Here is a 5,231-nt window from a genome sequence, read left to right as displayed (position 1 = left end):
TCTTCCTCTCTCTCCTCATAGGCAGCGAGTAGACGTTAGAGTGGCTAGGGGCCGCTCTGCCCCTCTGACCTCGTGCTGACGCCCACATGAGCTCTGCACCCCCAGGCCCACTTGGCCAGGTGCTTTCAGCTGAACAAAATGCAGATGCTGTAGCTGCCACAAGCCATTTACAGCCCTCGTGCCCGAGGTCGGGAAGATGGACGTACGCTCGGACACGCACACTCACACCGACATGCAGCCACGCACGGACACCTGCGTGCTCAGACGAGCACAGACGCAGACACACACGCATCTGCACACACGGGCAAGTACAAACACAGATTTGAACACACACCAGCACACACACCGATACATGCCGACAGACACAGATATGCACACACATACACACAACACGCAGGTGCCCATAGACACATCCACAGACATGTGCACACACAGACCCGCTCACATACACGCACACGCAGACATGAACGTATGTTCGCACACACAGAACACACGTGCGCACACAGGTCTCCACCAGCACACACACCCAGCCAAACCTTGGGCGCAGGAGGAGGGGCTGCGGATCTAGGCCCGGCAGCGGCCACTTCCTTCCTCCCGGAGCCCCCAGGCCAGCAGAGGGCGCCCGAGGCCCCTTCCCTCCAGGCCCAGCCCTGGCGGGAAGGAGAACACGTGGTCACAACCCGTCCTCCCAAACCAGGTTCCCTTTGTTCCTCTTTGGCCCAGGAGGTGGCCACCGTGCCTGGGGACTCGCCAGCCACAGAGTCCTGCAGGCCCTGCTTGGTTGAGCTCTTTCCTGCCCCGAGGTGAGTCTGGAGGGGCCATGGGGCAGTGAGAGGACCAAGGCTCAAGGCTGGCGCCAGGCGTGGGATGGCAGCCGCCATAAGGAGGGAGAGTGGCCCGTCACCCCCTGCCCCTCCGGGCAGGACCACGCAGCCCCAAGGGCCCCACAAATCCACACACCCCTCACAGGCTGCAGCCTTCGCCCCTCCTCATTGTCTCTCTGATGGTTCGTTAACATGTTGTTCCCTGGGAGGGGGACCCAGGAACACCGAAATGGGAGCTAGGACCCCAGAGGCCTTCAGTCCTCCCCTTTCGCCTGTGTCTGGTTCTTCCGGCCCCACTGAGCTTCCGGTGAGGCCTTTGATTTCCTAAAGACAGAATCCAGAGGTCTCCCTTCCCCCACGCCCAGAGTCCTGGAGCTGTGCCAAGCAGGGGCTACACATGGGAGTCATTCAGGACCCACCTCTGCTGCTTATAAGTTAAGGGCCTTGGGCTTGTGATCGACCATACTGAGACTCAGCTATCTGCTCTGTAAAATGGGCATCCTTAACCGTCCCTGCCTTGCCGGGGGATGCAGGGACAAATGGGGGAGCATACGCAGAGCTGGTTTGGGGCCAGGCACAGGGCGTATGGAAGTTGGCTGTTATCACTGTGGTGGTTAGTGCGTGCTGAGCCCTTTCCCGGCTGAGCCTTTGGGATGGTGTTTGGAGCCCAGCAGAGAGCTGCTCAGTCTTCTGCTCGTTGGACCCAGGGACATGCACAGGATGGGGGGCAGCCCTGGAATGCCGCACCTGTGCCATCAGCAAACAGCATGCATCAGGGAGCACCTGGCAAGGTGCCAGGCCTTGTTTTCCAAGTGATTTGTTTCTCAGGGACTTGAGTGTCTATTCTTGGTGGGGCCCAGCTCACGACCTGGCCATGTGCCCTGGCTGAACGAGGTTCCATCTCCTCCTTCTCCTAGGAAGGGAGGAGGACTAGGCTGGCCCTCCTTGTTACACCTCCCTAGGTCCCCTTCCCTATTGTACTACCATAATTAGGCTCTTTGCATCTCAGGAGGGGGGGGGGCGTGCCCCTCTCCACTCCCGACTCAGGCTGGCTCAGGGGAAGGGTCTTTCCCCCCCTTGGGGGTATTGCTGCCTCCCCTAAGGCAGGTGGGGAGCCCTGGCCAAGCCTGTTGCAGAGGTGGGCACTCCTGTCCCCTGCTGCCTGGCCCCCTGCTCAGTGGTCAGCTGTGCATGGGGCTCCGCAGGGCCTGGGCAGGCTGCTCTGGTCATTAGCGGTCCGGCCTCACTCCAAGTGAATTAGCTGGTCCTCGGGGAGTGAGCGCTGAGGCCTGCAGGCTCCTGGCACTGGCCAGTGATTCATTCACCACAGCCTCACCCCTGCCAGAGGCCAGCAGCCTATCCCTGCCCCCCACCCAGCAGCCTGGTTGGCGGCTGGGGAGCAGGAGGCTGGTGCCCACAGTGGCCCTGGCTGCCCGTCCATCTGCCCCTATCATCCTATTAATCAGGCTGCTCCCCTCTCCCTCAGGCCACGCTCGCCTCCATCTGCAGGCCCCGCCCACATGCAGGCCTGGTGGCCCTGGATCTGCGCCTGGCCCTGCTTCCGCCAACCTGGCCCGCTGTTCCAGGCTCTGTCTCCAGCTCCCTTAGTCCCCTGGGCACCTTGAGTGACCCGAGGGAGGCCCCCTCATCCTCTTTCCCCCTCCCTCTGTGCCTTCCTGCCCCCCTCAACCGAGGCCCTGGGATCCACTTGACTGGTCTTGATGAAAAACAGAGGCTCTGCCCATGTACAGGAGGCTCCGGGTAACTGCCTGGAGCCAGTCCCTGCAGCCTCCGTCTGGGTCTCAGCTTTAGGGCTGACGTGGGTGAGGAAGACACTACCTGATCTCTGCCACACAAGCCCTTAGAGTCCCCCTCCTATTTTCATTTGCTCAACAGGAGACAGGTGTTCAGAAACAGGTGTCGATGAATGAGTGAATACATGAATGAATGAATGAATGAATGCCCTTCCCCCACAGAAAATGTGGCTTCTCTTCAACTCACGTGACTCACGTCTGCTTAGATCTCTTTGGCTTGAAAACTGTCCCACTGCAGCTGCAGAGTGGAAAGCACCCACATTTTGCAGCCAGAAGACCTGAATCCCAAACCCAGTCTGTTGGCTCTAAGCCTACAGGTCCTCCCGGTCCCATGGGTCTGATGCCTGCCCCTGCCCCCCGGGTTGGCTCTGAGGACGAGGCTGTTTATCTTGTGCAGGGAACTTGGGCATAGTGATACCACCCAAATGGCAGCCACCGGAGGACTCTGCCCTCAGTGCTCTTCCTGGGCGGCCTCCCCAGCACATATGTGTACAGTTTCCCCTGCATTGTTCTATAATCCTTGATGGTTGCTTTGTAATTGCTCTCAAATGGTTTCGTCATAATGAATACCATCTGCAGAGCAGTTGACGGTTTACTAACTGTAACTTCTTCCTCATCCCCTTCTCACCTTTACAGAAGGAAACTGAGGCTCACCGATTTCTCTAAGCCCACACAGTAAGGAGGGGGCAGAGCTCACCCCTCCCCAGCCTATGGGGCCTGATGGTCCCCAGTCCACTGTGTCCCCAGTTCCAGGCAGAGGAGGGAGGCACAGGGAGGGAGCTCAGCGGAAGGCACAGAGGCTACCTGGGATCTGATGACTGATGGGGAAGGCAGGCTGGATGCATGTGTCCACGCACTTCTGTGTGCTCACCTGCGTGTGCAGGTGTTCAGGCTGAGACCAGGCGACCCCCAAAGGGGGCTTATGGAGGGATCATGCCTCCCAGGGCGGTATGTGGGACTAGGTTAGTTCCACAATCCCTTTCTGTTTATAGGCTTAAGTGACTCCAAAACTTCTAGAAAAATGAAATGTTTCTACTGGAACAGAGCCTCCATTATCACCCAGATAAGCTGCATTATTTCCTGTTTGTCTTATTTATTTTGTTATTGTTTTTGTTAGAAAACTGAGGTACCACGGAGGTACAGGGCTGTGCGCAGAGGCACAGTGAGGTGAGAGCGGGAGGTGGAGACAGCTAAGCAAGGAGCCCCGGGAGGGGCTGGGCCCGAGGAAAGGGGAGGGGCATCAGCAGGGAAGGCCGCAATCCACCTGGAGCAGCACTCATCACCTGTGGAGTGCCAGCTCCGGCGATGCTTCCTCTGGGAAGCCCTCCCTAACTGCCCTGGTGGCGCTCAACCGCTCTCTTCTCTGGTTCAGCTGCTGTGGCCCTCGACACCTACCGTGACCCTCCTGACTGTGCCCGCCTCCCCCGCTGGGTGGGTGTGTGCTTACATTTGAGAAGGTTAAAAAACTACAGAAGAGTATAAAAGAGAATGAAGCGAGCACCCGTGTACCTGCAGGGACTGGCTTTGTGCCCCAGCTCCAGGACGGGAAGGGATCTCGCATGACTGCTGACATTGCAGGCACGCGCTCGTGTCTGCCCAGGCGCGAACACACGTCGCCCGCCTGGGATGCGCGCGGACTTATACCTCCAAAGCGCGTGCCCGCCCGGCCCGGCGTCGGGCGGTGCAAGGATGGACCGCGGCCTGTTCTACAGAGAAGCTGGGCGGAGGGCAGGGGTGTGGCCGCCGCTTGCCTGCCCCGTGCCTGTCTGCCGAGGGTTCCGGGCGGCCCAGTCTCACTCGGTGTCTCTGTCTGGTTAGGCTAGGCAGGCCCCCCTCATCTGCAGTGAGCTCACGAGTGAGCCAGCAGGGTTGGGGCTCCCTGACCCTACTTTCGGGGTTTCAGGCCGTAACACTTGGCTGTTTCTCGGCCTTTCCTGCTGGCTCCTCAGCCAGACCTGGGCAGCAGGAAGGCAGCGGACAGCGCCGGCCCCTGGAGGACTTATGCATGGGTGCGGCCCCTGTGGGCAGATTGGGGCTAAGGTCCCCTGGGAGGGGGACCGAGCGCAGGGATCAGAGCCTCAGGACAGAGCTGGGTAACCTCAGGGCTGGTGCCATCAACCACACTGCCACAGTTTCTTGAAAGGCAACAGTCTTGAGCCTTGTGTGCCAAGAAGGGAAATTACCACCAAGTCATAATAATAAAAATTATCAATAAGCTCTAAGTTGTGGGTTGCGTTGTCACTGAGACGTGAACAAAACGACTGCTGCCAGTGTCCCAGGAAAGCTCAGATGCCCCATATTCTGCAGGGAGGTTCGGCTCCCTCCACCAGACCCCAACTCGGCGCTGGAGCTTCAAGAGCTCAGCTGGACTCAATGGTTCTAAGTCTCAGAGGGCGGCTAGGGTTTTAAAGGAGGTCCCCTCCGCATTTTACTGGGAATGTCTGAGCCCCTCGGGGTCCTGGGCCTTCCCCGGGGGTCCATTCAGGGAGTGAGCAGCTGAATGGTGGGTGGCTCCCCTCTCCGAACGACTGGCCAGGCCCAGCCATGGAGTCTGGGCCATCAGGCCTGGTGTTCTGAGCTCTGGCCGCCAGTT

The 5,231-nt window shown here is 59.3% G+C and overlaps 1 long non-coding RNA gene across 1 annotated transcript; it reads left to right on the top strand.

The window, feature by feature from the left end:
* The first annotated feature begins 504 nt into the window (after nucleotides 1–504).
* On the top strand, nucleotides 505–4,857 carry LOC118613707. Its single transcript, XR_004955727.1, has 2 exons — nucleotides 505–3,313; nucleotides 3,631–4,857. It is a non-coding gene; the product is annotated as an uncharacterized LOC118613707 (long non-coding RNA).
* The last annotated feature ends 374 nt before the right edge of the window (nucleotides 4,858–5,231 follow it).

The sequence above is a fragment of the Rousettus aegyptiacus genome, unplaced genomic scaffold (assembly GCF_014176215.1).
Source record: "Rousettus aegyptiacus isolate mRouAeg1 unplaced genomic scaffold, mRouAeg1.p scaffold_m13_p_2, whole genome shotgun sequence".
Classification (NCBI taxonomy): Eukaryota; Metazoa; Chordata; class Mammalia; order Chiroptera; family Pteropodidae; genus Rousettus; species Rousettus aegyptiacus.
This window is presented reverse-complemented; position numbering and strand designations above follow the sequence as displayed.